We start from the raw sequence: 16,407 nt of genomic DNA, 5'->3' as shown, positions 1-16,407 counted from the left end.
CAGAGAAATACCCCAAAGGAAAAGGCAGCCCCCACATATAATGACTGTGAGATAAGATGAAAAGACAAACGTAGAGATGAAATAGATTTAGCAAAGTGAGGCCTGACTTTCTGAACAGAGCGAGGATAGGAAAGGTAACTTTGCGGTCAACACAAAACCCTACAAATAACCATGCAAAGGGGGCAAAAAGACCCTCCGTACCGACTAACGGCACGGAGGTACACCCTCTGCGTCCCAGAGCTTCCAGCAAGCAAGAAAAATCAAACAAGCAAGCTGGACAGAAAAAAAACAGCAAACAAAAATAACAAAAGCGGAACTTAGCTATGCAGAGCAGCAGGCCACAGGAACGATCCAGGAGGAAGCAAGTCCTATACTAGAACATTGACTGGAGGCCAGGATCAAAGCACTAGGTGGAGTTAAATAGAGCAGCACCTAACGACTTCACCATATCACCTGAGGAAGGAAACTCAGAAGCCGCAGTACCACTCTCCTCCACCAACGGAAGCTCATAGAGAGAATCAGCCGAAGTACCACTTGTGACCACAGGAGGGAGCTCTGCCACAGAATTCACAACAGGGTCCACTGGGGTGATGGAATGGCAGCTAGATGGTATACCTTCCCACAGGTGAAGTGTATCCCCAGGGCTTCCCAGTAGTGTAGATGGCGATGGTGTGAGGTGCAATCAATAACGAGGACACAGGGTTGCAGTCTCTTTACCTCTTTACTGAAGGCTTCAGGATCCTCAATCCAGAGCACTGTCAACAGGGCTGTCTGAGACCGGCCGGTCCGAAGGCACCTCCAGAGTTCCCTTTGCAGGTGGAAATCATTGCCTACCATTAGCGCCTGTGTGTTGTAGTGCTTCCCTGCTGAGCATTCGGGATAGTCCTCACAACTTCTGTTCTCGTTCTTTCTAGTTCTTTCTCGTTCTTTCTATTCTCCGTCCCCCAGGTTTGTTATGGCTAGGACGCACCCGTTTGACGGGTAGGCTCGGAGCTATTCTGGGACCCTAGTGATGCCCCTCTCCACGGTTGCCCCCTATGTCTGCTTAGGTGATGTAAGGTAGACAGCCAACCTATAATTAACTGTCCTGCGGTATTTGAAGTAAGGCATAGAGTCAGTTACTTCCTCGGTGTTCCGGTCAACGGCTACGCACCTCAGTAGGATGTTGCCGTTCTCGGGGCACGACTCCTACTGGCTCTCCTTTGTGCTTTGATCTCGTTTCTCACTGTCCACAATATCCTTCGCTTCGTGTCCTTTCTTTAGATGCCGCCGCAAGGTAGTGCAGGCGCGGCTCTGTAACGATCTGTCCTTGTCGCTAGGTGCCTGCCAGGTTCCCACGCCTGACAGGGACCCACCTGAATCTTCCCGGCAACACCTCCTGCCACGGGATGTTGCCTGGACAAAACCCAGTCAGCTTCTGACTAACTTCCTATCCAACCCCTAGTTTTACCAGTGTGAGGAGTGGCCTAATAAATAAAACCTTTTGCTCCCCCTAGTGGCCGGGGTGTGAAGTGTAATGTGTGCTGGTGATACCTGGTCAGATGATCTCCTTTAGTGCCATCAGACGTACCATCACTCCCCTTAGCGGCAGAGCGACATTACTGCAACGACCAGGTCTCTGGGGCGCTGCAGACATGGCACAAAACTAAAGTCATTTCAAATGGCAACTTTCTGGTTTTAAGAAACACTAAAAGAAATCAAGAACAAAAAATGTGGTAGTCAGTAATGGTTACTTTTTTTAACCAAGCATAGGGGAAAAATTATGGAATCACTCAATTCTGAGGAAAAAATTATGGAATCATGAAAAACAAACAAACAAAAAACGCTCCAACACATCACTAGTATTTTGTTGCACCACCTCTGGCCTTTATAACAGCTTGCAGTCTCTGAGGCATGGACTTAATGAGTGTCAAACACTACTCTTCATCAACCTAGCTCCAACTTTCTCTGATTGCTGTTGCCAAATGAGCTTTGCAGGTTGCAGCCTTGTCATGGACCATTTTCTTCAACTTCCACCAAAGAATTTCAATTGGATTGAGATCCGGACTATTTGCAGGCCATGAGATTGACCTTATGTGTCTTTTTTCAAGGAATGTTTTCACAGTTTTTGCTCTATGCAGCATGTGTTATCATCTTGAAAAATGATTTCATCATCCCCAAACATCCTTTCAATTGATGGGATAAGAAAAGTGTCCAAAATATCAACATAAACTTGTGCATTTATTGAAGATGTAATGACAGCCATCTCCCCAATGCCTTTACCTGCATGCAGCCCCATATCATCAATGACTGTGGATATTTGCATGTTCTCTTCAGGCAGTCATTTTTATAAATCTTATTGGAATGGCACCAAACAAAAGTTCCAGCATCATCACCTTGCCCAATGCAGATTTTCGATTCATCACTGAATACATACCTCCCAACTTTTGTAGATGGGAAAGAGGGGAAAATTTTAGGCCATGCCTCTGACCACACGCCATTCGTGCTCCCATTCGTGCTCCCACAATACACGGATGGCGAACCCCTGTTGAAGTAAGAAACGTTTCTTCACCTCAAACATGCAATACAATTGCCCGCAGGCTTGGACTGGCCCACCGGGGTACCGGAGGATCCCCCGGTGGGCCCCTGACTCAGACAGTCTCTCTCTTCTGAGCATCGCTGCATGCCGGGTTTAAGCTCCGCCTCTCCCCGCCCATCAGAAGAAGAGAGAAAAGCTGAGCCCCTGCATTGCCTGGTATAATGGTGGGGATCATTGGCTCAGACTGCAGCATGAGAGCATGGTGCGGGCTGGATCTCTTCCCTCCCCGGAGTCTCTGGTGGCTAGTAGGATGGGAGGAGGGAGGCTCAGCACAGACATTTCACTGACCTGCACTGACGCTGCTCCTGGAGCCTGACAGCAGTAAGCCCCGCCCACCAGCACAGACGGGTCAGGCTGCTGCAGCATGTGGCCAGGAGAGCTGTGCAGCCACTGCTGAAGCTACTGCAAGCAGTGAAGAAATTGCTACTGGAAGTGGTGTCCTCTGGCTCCTGCACTGCTCCAAGCCAAGCGCTTAGCTCTGTGGTCGGCACTGTCAGGAGGGGGAGGGGAGGCTCCAGAGGAACACAGTGGCCTGAAGTGAGTACTGGAGCTTCCTGTTTATGTCTCTGTCCTGACTCTCTCCTGTCCTCCATCCCAACAAAAGCTGCTTTCTTGGTTTCCCCACACAGCTGTGCTCTCCCTGCCCTCTCTACCCTATCTACCTTCTAGTTGTTCATATCACTTTACCTTCCCCCACTGCTGTTCTGTGATGCTGACAAGGGCCCCCCATCTTCTTCATGGCACTTGCTGCCCGAAATCCTACCTATCCTTTTAAAAAGATACCTGGCATTTTTATATGCAGAATGAACAATTAATATATTTATAATGATGTTATTTATAGGAAAAAGATAATAGTAAAAAAAATGCCATCTCTCCAGTTTGCATCGGGTGCTCTATAACCGCCCCGTGATCAAAAGGAAACAATAGGAAAAAGGTATCGGCTGGCAGATCTCGGCAGGCGATAATGGCAATCACATGATCAGAGAGTTGAAAATCGGGCCTGATCATGCTCTCCGGGGTCTCAGCCACCCCTGGTAGCCGAGGCCCCCGAGATTTTCCAACTCTTGGGGGGGGCGGCACTACAGCCTTATTCCTGATTGCCATTTTAACGGCAATGAGGAAATAAGTACACTTAGCTTAATGAGTATCGGCGGTTGCTAAAAGTTTAAACCAGTGTTTCCCAAACTCCAGTCCTCACGGACCGTATAGATCATGTTTTCAGGATTTCCATAGTGTTGCACAGGTGAGAGAATTCCTGAGGGCTTGATGAAACTTCCACCACCTGTGCAATACTAAGGAAATCCTGAGAACATGACCTGTGGGGTCCATGAGGACCGGAGTTTGGGAAACACTGGTTTATACTAAGGCTGCGATCACACTAGCAGTATTTGGTCAGTATTTTACCTCAATATTTGTAGCCAAAATCAGGAGAGGAACAATCACAGGGAAAGTATAAGGCTACGTTCACACTGGGTGTTTTTTGCTGTGTTTTTAATGCATTTTTTATGCTAATTTTCAGCTGCGTTTTACAGTACCAGCAAAGCCTATGAGATTTCAGAAATCTCATGCACACACACTGGTTTATTTATTATCAGTATTTTGTGCTTTGCTTGTTTTTTTTGGATGTAGAGCATGTCACTACTTTTAGCAATTGAATGGAAAAAAACACACCAAAAATGTAGCAAAACCTGCGTTTTTGCCACAGCTTCTTTCCTGCCAAGCACTAGGGTTTTGCTGCAGAAAAAAACACAGCAAAAACGCCCACTGTAAACTTAGCCTTAGGCTAGGTTCACACTTGCGTTGTGCAGTCCGTTCAACAAATCCGGACTGCACTAACGCAAGTGCCGACTTTGGCACTGCGCTAGCGCAGATGGAGCATCTGCTAGCTCCATCTGCGCTAGCAGTGACGGACCTGGAAACGCTGCAGCCCGCGTCTCGGGTCCGTCACTCAACGACGGCACATCGCTATCGCACGCCCATCGTGGGCGTGCGCTAGCGATGCGTCTGCCATTGAACGTAATGGTGACGTTAACGAACTACGTTACACCGCGTTATGCCGCGGTGTAGCGTAGTCCGTTAAACGGGTTCACACAACGCAGTGTGAACCCAGCCTTATAGAAATACGTCACCACTTCTGTATTTTTTACCCACTCCTGGTTTTGGCTGCCAAATACTGACATAAAATACTGTAAGGCTATGTGAACACGTAGGAAAAGAGGTGCAGAATTTTCTGCACAAAATCCGCATCTCCTGGCAGAATCCACAGCTGCGGATTTGTCGTGGATTTTGTGCAGATTTTGTGCGTTTTTTGCCACTGCAGATTTTTATCATGGAGGGGTGCAGAAACGCTGCAGATCTGCACAAAAGAAGGGACATGCACTTCTTTGAAATCCGCAGCAATTCCGCACTGATTTTTCCGCACCATGTGCACAGCTATTTTTTTATCCCATTGATTTACATTGTACTGTACATCACAGTGCGGATCTGCAGCGTTTTCTGCGCAGAAAAATTCGCTGCGGATCCGCAGCAAATCCGCATCGTGTGCACATAGCCATAGTGTGACCATAGCCTTAAAGAAATGGATCACTTAAAAATAGAGAAAAATGGCGATGGACAGAACCAATTAAATACATTAAAGGGAACCTGTCACCTGAATTTGGCAGGACCGGTTTTCGGTCATATGGGCGGAGTTTTCAGGTGTTTGATTCACCCTTTCCTTACCCGCTGGCTGCATGCTGGCCGCAATATTAGATTGAAGTTCATTCTCTGTCCTCCGTAGTACACGCCTACGCATGGTTAATACCCATGGATCTTCCCAGGCTATGAATATCAGCCCGCAGCTGTATATTTAGTCTTTACTGGCTATTAAAATAGGGGGGACCCCCCCCCAAAAAAAATGACGTGGGATCCAACAATAATTTATAGCCAGAAAGGCTACGTAGACAGCTGCGGGCTGATATTCATAGCCTAGGAAGGGAGCATGGATATATACCAGCCCCTAGCCGCCCCAGAAATGGCGCATCTGTAAGATGCACCAATTCCAGTACTTAGCCTCTCTCTTCCCACTTGCCCTGTAGAGGTGGCATATGGGGTAATAAGGGGTTAATGTCACCTTTGTAAGGTGACATTAAGCCGGCTTAGTAATGGAGAGGCGTCAGTAAGACACCTATCCATTAATAATCCTATAGTTGTGAAAGGATTAATAAAACACACATGCAGAACAAAGTATTTTAATGAAATAAACCACCACAGTTTTGTCATCTTTATTATACTGGTAATCCAAGCGAAGCCATCGATCTTCTGAAAAAAATAAATAAACCAACAGTATACTCCCTGATTAGTCGTAGTCCTTAATAACGAGTGTCCCATGACGAGTTCAGCTCTGCTACACCTGGATGCCTGACATCCAGACATAGCAGAGCTTGTAGATGATCACCGGAGATAACTCTCCAGCGATCACCTACACTGCATCGTTCTCACAATCAGCTGATCGTGAGAACCAGACTAGTGACCGGAGATAACCCCCGGTCACTTGCACGGTAGTTTTCGCGGTAAGCCAAGTTATCGCGAGAACTGCAGTGAACGCGGGACTTCCGGCGGTGGGACAGGTAAGACCTTACTAAAATTAGTAGACATGCGTAGTAAGCTGCGTTTACGCAGTTATTACGCATGTGACTAATCATTAGATGTGGTTTTACTGCATCTAATGATAGTCTATGGTAAATTTACGGTGTGGCAATAGAGCATCGCCGCATTGTAAACAGAAATGCTGCGTTCTGGAAAGATGCGCCGCATGTCTGTTTCCGTGGGTCTGCCGCCTGTGTGTTTTACCGCATAGTGGAGACTGGATTTCAGGAAATCCCCTCCACTATGCTGTAACATCTGAAAGCTGCGTGTTTGACGCTGCGGCTCTACGCAGCGTCAAACATGCAGCATTTCCTGACCGTGGAAACATACCCTTAGAGTGTCCATCTTTTTAGCAGAAACAAATGTGCAGCATGTTGTACCTGTTGTAGTGAAGATGATGAAACTTACTACTTAGCCTCCTAAAAAATACTACAACACAAAGGTGTACTTAGCCTGGGTGCTGAAATTTAGAGTGGGCCCCTGGAGTCGGTTCCACTGGTGGGCCCTAGGCACCCCAGTCCGACACTGATTGCCCGTAAGTGGTCTTTGTGAGTTTGTTCGTATCATGATTGTTATAGCAAACGGGACAACCGTGGTAAAAACAGCCCTGAAATTCAAAAGCCGTGGGGCATCCGCTGACGAGCGCATAGCCATCAAGAAAAAAGTTTTCTACTCTTTTCTCACCACCTTTCAAAGCGTGTTGCAGATCTAGGTTCTCTGTACGCGCTACGTACATTAACCATTGAATACGTTTGTGCTTTTTGTGATAATTATCCACCGGCAAAATGGCTATTTTGTTTTCGGGGAGAAAATTAAAGCGGTACATGGCCAAACAAACAGATGCTAGCATCGTGAGCTGAAAAGGATCTGACAGTAAGCTTTGAGCTCAGCTTGCAAATCAAACGTATTGTTTTTCACCAATTTGTACCACGTTGTGAATTCCTTTTTTTCACTATGCGTCATGTACTCTACACCATAATAGTTAGCAGCTGGCATAGGACCTACATAACTCTGCTTTTCATCAGTGTTAAAAAAATGTGGAAAGTGACCCTTAGCGCCTGAAAAGCCCATAGCTTGCAGCAACTTACTGAGCTTCATGGGAATGAAATTTAAAGAGTCGATGAATCTCATGTCTAAATCGGGTAATGATACGCACAAAAGACGACCGCCTTGTGCTATCATGTTGACGCGTAGCTTCTCACGGATCAGCTCTTTAATGATAAAGTAGGAATCGTATCTAGCCGTATTGTGAGCTATAAAAGTGTAGCCTACATATCCTCCCTTTGTAAAAACAAATGTACAAAATCAGTAGTACACGTTTTACTCTCAAACTCCCAGCTAGGTACCCCATGCAAATCTGTGGCAAAAACGTAATTGGCCTGGTGCGTTCCCGTCTCTTGCGTACATTCAAAATTTGTAAAAAATGTATCGTTACGTAGATTTCTTCGGCATATAGCGCTGCATGTAACATAGATGATTATCAAATCTGTTCACAGGAACGCCGCAAACAGTGCATTGTACACCGACACAGCGGTGTTCGTCATCTGCGGATTGGGGGACATAACGATAGCATCGCTCGCAGAAAAATTTAAGTTTACAAAATGACCAGTCAGTCTCAGCGAGACTTCTCTGGAGTTCTAAGCAATTCGCTGAACGACAAAATACCCGACAGCGGGGACATTTCAGTTGCTCCCCAGCTGTATCAGCGCAATCCGCCCCCTGACACGTAGCGGAAAAGTATTGACGAGTGATTATATTTGTGATGAAATGCAGAACTGCACTTTTCACAAAAGAATTTCGCTCCTATGAATCCTTTTATATTTTTTATTCCGTAAAAATGATTATCGTGATGCAGAATAAATAATATTTTGTCTGTGGGTTCTTTATCCATGTGAAAATAGCACCAGTCTCCTTGACTAAAGTATAGAACTTTAATGTTAACGATCAAATACGTCTCAATGCGCTTATGTCACTAAAGCTCACTAGTTGATCGTCGTGTAGTTTCAAATTTCTGTGTAACTCCGCCGCACTTTTCATTAAATCAGCGTCAGGCGTATCTTCTTCAGCCAGTAAGGCGCAGAGAGATGCTGCCAAACACTGATTAGAACCGTAATTGTTGAAATCAAACAACATTTGGTGTTTCTGATGAATAATTTGCGTGTAAACTATAGATCTCAGTCGTCTGATAGGCGTTGAGGTTACTCATCTCCCTACTAACATGAAATAAGTGTTCCAAAAACTGTGAATGCTCGCCTATGTCCGGTGTATGAGGCGGTGAAAACTATGACACCGCTCCTTGCCGGTCTTCGCTCGAGATTTCAACGTCGGAGACTGTAGGTGTCTCCGCCACTGAATTCTGCGGCGCATCTGGGAATTGTGAATCTATCGAGGATTCGCGATCTGTCGCCTCAGTGACGGCGGTCAGTGAAACCTGAAGAGCTGTAGCGTTCTGTGGGGTTATCGCTTGCATAACGTGTGTTGAGCAAATAGCAGAGCCATTATTTCTGAAATGGATGCTCTATCCGGGCGCTGGGCGGACAGTTCTGTACAGAGATCCAACAGGTAAGCTAAATGATTGTGCGCGTTGATAAGTGTCATGGTATGACTGTATAGGTTGTCAAATACTCTTTTTACGTCTAGGGGCCATTGTTTGTACGCTGATATACTATCTCGAGTTTTCAGCTTTTTATGTATTATTGGGAGTGTTGCGGAGTTACGCGGACGTTTCTTAACTTTAGGCTTGTGTTGTAGCTATAGTGTCCCAGCCCCGTAATACATTTGCTTCATTACTCACTGGTCTACCTGAGGTTCCTGCAGCGCGTGTTTCAGAATCGTGGGATGTCGAGGTTCCTGTATTTAGATTTCCGCTTTTGACAGATCTGCTTTTAGGCTTTGAATGAAATTAGCCACTTGCGGCTTTTCGCTCTGAGAGTGTCGGAGGATTTACTTCTTTACGGTGAGTGGATTGATTCCACAGACGTCCCAGTGGTGGCCAGTGTTCAAATTCCTTTTTCTCAAAAATTTGAGAAGTTCTGAAGGGTTGTCTGCACGGTTTAAAAACTTACAAGGCAGGTTGTTAGGGCTCCAGAGCGATTGGGTGGGTGATGAATAAGACGTTGACGGTATTGTATAATTTTCTTCGGTTCTTGTACCATGTTGCCTGGTGATGTATTTTCTTTGTCTTTTGTTTCATCATCTGATCCAGTCAAATCGATGATGGATTCTGAAATAAATAACCGATGATTTACCACACATCTGCACGCTCTATTGCGGTGCACAGCGCCATTTGTGGTTGAAATTACCTTCCGTAGATGCTGTCGGGTACGTAGGGCTCCAGGTATCCCGTTCTGTGAATGAATATAGCGGTTGTACCGCACAAGCATCATCGTTGCTGGTGGTGACGGCCGGCAGGTCATCGTCAGAGCCTGTACAGTCTATGAAACTCTCTGAAATAGATAGACGTCAAATTACGGCAAAACTGCACAAAGTAATGTAGAGTACAAAGAGTTTTTTGCTACCGGACTTACCATACATAGGTGGGTTATTATGAGGATCTTCGGCTAGCGTGGAATTGTCCTGGCGCAACTCGGCCATCACTTCAGCGTCCAATTGCTGCGATTCGGTCAATAGTTCCTGTGAGTCGGGGTATTGCGAAGCTTCCGCTAACTCTGAATTAACATGACGGGCCCCAGAGACCATTTCACTTTGCATTTCAGCCATCAGACACTGTGGAGCTGCGTGGCATTCCTCTACCATATCCGCGTCTAGGAACATAGCTTTTAAAATAAAATATAAGCGTGTTAGGTATCCCCTCCTGTCCTATAACTACATTTTCATGCATCCCCTCTAAAACTTTGCTTACTTAGCTGGCTGTCCGTGAGCTGCTCTTCGTCGACGATGTGCTCGTTAAAACTAGGGTTCATCTGTAACAAACGCATAATGTCATACAGTATATAGCGCCAAAATAGCCGCATAAACTATAAAATACAACAATTACAATTAAAAATAATATACAAGCCGCAATAATGTTGACAATCAAACATTCAACATAACGTCACACAGTATATAGTGACAAAATATCCGCATAAACTATAAAATATGTACAATAATTACAATTAAACATAATATACAAGCCGCAATAATGGTGACATTCAACATAACGTCACACAGTATATAGCGACAAAATAGCCGCATAAACTATAAAATATGTACAATAATTACAATTAAAAATATTATACAAGCCGCAATAATGTTGACAATCAAACATTCAACGTAACGTCACACAGTATATAGTGACAAAATATCCGCATAAACTATAAAATATGTACAATAATTACAATTAAACATAATATACAAGCCGCAATAATGGTGACAATCAGACATTCAACATAACGTCACACAGTATATTGCGACAAAATAGCCACATAAATTATAAAATACGTACAATAATTACACTAAAAATAATATTCAAGCCACAATAATGGTGACAATCAGACATTCAACATAACATCACACAGTATATAGCGACAAAATAGCCGCATAAACTATAAAATACAACAATTACAATTAAAAATAATATACAAGCCGCAATAATGGTGACAATCAGACATTCAACATAACGTCACACCGTATATAGTGACAAAATATCCGCATAAACTATAAAATATGTACAATAATTACAATTAAACATAATATACAAGCCGCAATAATGGTGACAATCAGACATTCAACATAACGTCACACAGTATATAGCGACAAAATAGCCACAAACTATAAAATACAACAATTACAATTAAAAATAATATACAAGCCGCAATAATGGTGACAATCAGACATTCAACATAACGTCACACCGTATATAGCGACAAAATAGCCGCATAAACTATAAAATATGTACAATAATTACAATTAAAAATAATATACAAGCCGCAATAATGTTGACAATCAAACATTCAACATAACGTCACACCGTATATAGTGACAAAATATCCGCATAAACTATAAAATATGTACAATAATTACAATTAAACATAATATACAAGCCACAATAATGGTGACAATCAGACATTCAACATAACGTCACACAGTATATAGCGACAAAATAGCCACATAAACTATAAAATATGTACAATAATTACAATTAAAAATAATATACAAGCCGCAATAATGGTGACAATCAGACATTCAACATAACGTCACACAGTATATAGCGACAAAATAGCCGCATAAACTATAAAATATGTACAATAATTACAATTAAAAATAATATACAAGCCGCAATAATGGTGACAATCAGACATTCAACATAACGTCACACAGTATATAGCGACAAAATAGCCGCATAAACTATAAAATATGTACAATAATTACAATTAAAAATAATATACAAGCCGCAATAATGGTGACAATCAGACATTCAACATAACGTCACACAGTATATAGCTACAAAATAGCCGCATAAACTATAAAATACTTACAATAATTTACAATTAAAAATTATATACAAGCCGCATTAATGGTGCCAATCATACATTCAGTATTAAATAAACATTATACAGCCCATGATACGCTAATAGATACTCATATTGACGGTGTTCAATATCTTGTCATCTCTTCAGCCTGAGTGTTCTGATAATCTGACTGAAGAGCCAGTACCGGTATATATATATGCACGGATGACTATGTCACATGAACAGCTTTTTGTTGAGTCATGCAAAAAATTGTAACCTAGGTCTGGAAAAAGTCAAGCCGTTACCAGTTTTACCACGTACAACTATAATTTGTATTGACTGATGTGACTAGATAATGTACTTACCCTCAGGATATAGGACTGTGACTAGATAATGTTCTTACCCTCAGGATATAGTCCTACTGATTATACTGTAGTCGCAAAACCACATTCCTATTTGTTTTTGTAGTCCACGGGCTTAAAACATTATCACTAGATAATCATGTATTCAGTATTAAATAAACATTATACAAACCATAATAATAATATTTAAAATTATGATCTAGGGAATTAAACACACCGTTAGCAATTTAGCAGTAGACATTTTGTGACGCCACTGCGGTAAGCGGTTATAATGAAAAGTTGTTAGTTCATTAAGGGATTAATCTAAAGCCGATACCTTTTTGTTTTCAAAATGCCTAACGTCGACACTCTGTTGCACAAGCATTATTATACAGCAAAGAGACCCGGTTCCTACGGAAGTGTACAACGTCTGTATAATTCCGTTAAGAAATATGGCGTGCGTAGAAAGGATGACGCAGAGTGGCTTAGCAAGCAAGAAGCGTATTCTCTACACAAAGCCGTAAGAAAACGGTTTATTAGAAATCGGATCATACTTAGCGATGTGGACAGTCTCTGGCAGGCTGATCTCGTCTGCATGAATGACTACACGAGCGTTAACGACGGTTTAAAATATATTTTAGCGGCCATAGACATGCTATCCAAATATGTCTGGGTCGTCGGACTGTGGACCAAGACCGGTAAGGAGCTTGCAAAAGCTTTTGAGATGATTTTTAAGAGTGAGAGCCGTATCCCGCAAAAACTACAAACGGATCGCGGGAAAGAATTTATGAATAAACCCGTCGCTACACTTTGTAAAGAGTATAACGTACACCAGTTCTTTACGAATAATGCGGTGAAAGCTGTAGTTGTGGAAAGATTTAATCGCATGTTGAAAGAGCGTATGTAGCGCTATTTAACGGCTAATAATAAATTTAGATATATAGACGTATTACCTGATATAGTGCACTCTTACAATAACTCTTATCATCGCACTATAAAATGTATTCCTGCCTCCGTCACGAAAGCTAACTCCATAACCGTATGGCGCCGCGCTTATCAAGACGTCTCCACCGTGAAAAGATTTAAAGCTCTATTAAAACTGGGGGATCACGTCCGGATTGTACGGTATAAGCATATCTTTTCAAAGGGTTACGAGCATACCTATACGCGTGAAATTTTCGTCGTGTCGTCCGTAAATACACGATTCAGAAAACCTCTCTACGCATTAAGCAATTTGAGCGGTGAAAGCATAGACAGTTACCGGTTACAACCTGACGCCGCCGTATTTCCGAAGACGATTATACAATTTTTAAGAAGAAACACATCGTGGTATTGTTAACAGAACCGCCAACTGTAAGACTCTGTCTAGTTTTTGCGGTCAGTTTTGTATTTACGTGTTGTATCACATCGCAGCGGGAATGACATTGAAGCGGGTACTGAAAACGTTTACAAATGATTTAGAACGTAATGATCGTCTAGTTGCCTCTTTTGTACAAAATCTTTCTAACTCTATCACAATTTTACATACGCCATTATGCGTCTATAATCAGGCTTGCAAACCGCCCTGTGCAACATGATCTTGCTCTGTTTCTGTTATATTACTAAAGTGTTTTTATACCGTTATTTCATTTTTTGTAATGTGTACTATACATTGCTCAGATCTAATTATTTCTTGCTCAATAAGTCATTCAGGCTACTTTGGTGTGTCTGTTAATACGACACACTCGTGTCAATAGTTTGTTGAAAATCTTGTTTAGCTGCGCCTGCTAGCTAAAAACGCCTGAAGCTATAGATGATACAGGAAAGATATATATCTTGGTACCGTGTTAGCCAGTAGATATTTAGAATTGAGTGAGGGTGTGTAGGAAAACTTGTCAAGACATGTTTTGTGAGAGAAGGCAGTCTCAGGATCCTGCGACAGTCGGTTGTAGTTTTCATAATAATGACGTAATAAAAAATCAAAGCGTACTTCGCGGCAGTGTTTAAAAAAATAAAATACATTTATTGTAGCTTCACGTAGAGGTATACACAAATCAAGAAATGAAAAAAAAAGGTGCAAATAGATCTAAAAATGCAGCGTTATACACACAATCCTATAGGGTACAATACAGTCATTTCAAAGCTAAAATTTAAAGAAATGAAAAAGGGGCTTCATGTTATATAGTTCCAGGGTCGTTCAACCAGTTTTAGCTAGAAAGCTCAACTAAACAGGTTTTCAGCAAACTATTTATTAGTACCCACCACCTTATGCCTTCGGGTCAGTTTTTATCTAGAAAGCTAATCTAAACAAGTTTTTCTATAGCTTCAAAAATATTTAGAATTGAGAGTCCTCAGTGGTTGATACCTTTTAATGGCTAACTGAAAGATGGTAACAAATTGCAAGCTTTCGAGACTACACAGGTCTCTTCATCAGGCAAAGACTAAAAGAAATTCTGAAGAATCACAACTGACCTATTGAATAAACTATCAGCAATTGGTCCTCTACCAGAAGGAACCATCCTGGTCACCATGGATGTGGAATCTTTGTACTCCAATATCCCACACCAGGATGGATTAAATGCCTGCAAAGTCTTCCTGGAAAACACAGGGAGTGATGCAAATTCTGTGGTGAAACTTAAAATTCATCCTCACCCACAATTACTTTGAATTTGACAAGAAGATCTATCTACAGGAGACTGGCACAGCAATGGGAAGTAAAATGGCCCCACAGTATGCAAATCTTTTCATGGTCAAGCTTGAGAGCGACTTTTTGTCCTCATGTCCCATCAGGCCTCTGGGGTACTACCGCTACATTGATGACATTTTAATCATCTGGATGGAATCTGAGCCACAGCTAAAGACGTTCCATGAACAGTTTAATCAATTTCATCCAACCATCAACTTGACACTCAACTACTCCTGTACTGAAATTAACTTTTTGGACACCATCATTAAGCTGCAGAACAATAAAATAGAGACATCCCTGTATCAGAAGCCAATCGACCGTCCAACATACCTTAAATGGGACAGTTTCCATCCAAAACACATAAAAAACTCCATTGTCTACAGCCAAGCCATCAGAATCAATTGTATATGTTCTAACCCAATGGACAGGGATGAACACCTTGGTCGCCTCAGAAAGACCTTTTTGAATCAGGGCTACCATCCAAGAACAATTGAAAACCAGATTACAAGAACCGCCAGAATATCAAGGAATCACCTGCTACATTATAAAGCTAAAGAAGAAAGTAACCAGGTACCTCTAGTAGTTACCTACAATCCAAATCTGGAGGTGCTAAGGGGAGCTGCATGGAAATTACAACCTTTACTACAAAAAGATGCCCGATTACAATCCATTTTTCCAGACCCCCCACTACTGTGTTTTAGGCAGCCCCCAAAGCTAAGAAGCATCATTGTCAAGAGCTCCCTGTCCTCTCCAACAGCTGCAGGTACCTTTCCTTGCAATCAGAAAAAATTTAAAACCTGTCCATTTATAATGACCACGGACAAGATAAAGATCCCCAATTCACATCAGGACTACAAGATACCAGGTACTTTCAGCTGCGACACTTCTAATGTGGTGTACCTAATTATTTGTACTAAATGTTCAACTGGGGGTCTGTATGTGGGGCAAAAGTTTAGAACAAGAATGAATTCTCACTGCCACACAATAAGAGAAAAAAGAATGGATCTACCTGTGGCAATACATTTTTGTCTCCCAAATCATAGCATTATGGACATGAAATTGTGAAGGAACAAATTATGAAAGATTCTCCATTTTATGCTTTGACTCCATTTTGTTGTTGGTTAAAGATAAATTCTGTTATTTACTTAGGTAGAAGGTTACAGCTGCTATGAACTAACTGTCCTGTTTCTCACGAAGATAATATTTTGTTATTCAGCTAGTCTATGGTTCATAATTGGTATAAAGACCTTGAGTGTTCTAATTGGAGCCGAGCCAGATAAGAGACTCGTGGGGGTATCGCTATACAAGACTGAGGCATCTGTTAATATGTTTTTCTATGCCAAAAAGACATGACCATATCTGTAGTTTCCATTTTTCCTGTATCCTCATGGGTTAAGTTTTTCCTGTATTCTTATAGGTTAAGAACTGTGAACGTGTTCTTATGCTGATTGGTTGAAGTATAATTTCTATGACTATGAAAAGTCAGACAATAAACAGGGGCACAGAGATCTGCTCGATCCCCCACACAGAGGCACGAGTCTCCGTCTGGTCATTTTCAGTTGCCGGCAACGCCCTTTAGATTGATTTGGAAATCACTGAGTCAACCGTGAAGGATCAATTTAGATCCTCCCTCAACAGCTTGGCGCCCGAAACGTGGGGCCCCAACCAGGAACCCCTCTGCCCCCCGGAGGACAACCAGACAAAGGACCCTCGGAGTGGACACAGGCACTGGAAAATTGGGACTGA

This window comes from Ranitomeya imitator, chromosome 1 (genome assembly GCF_032444005.1).
Source record: "Ranitomeya imitator isolate aRanImi1 chromosome 1, aRanImi1.pri, whole genome shotgun sequence".
NCBI classification, from domain to species: Eukaryota; Metazoa; Chordata; class Amphibia; order Anura; family Dendrobatidae; genus Ranitomeya; species Ranitomeya imitator.
The sequence above is the reverse complement of the archived record's forward strand: the minus strand, read 5'-3'. Positions refer to the sequence as shown.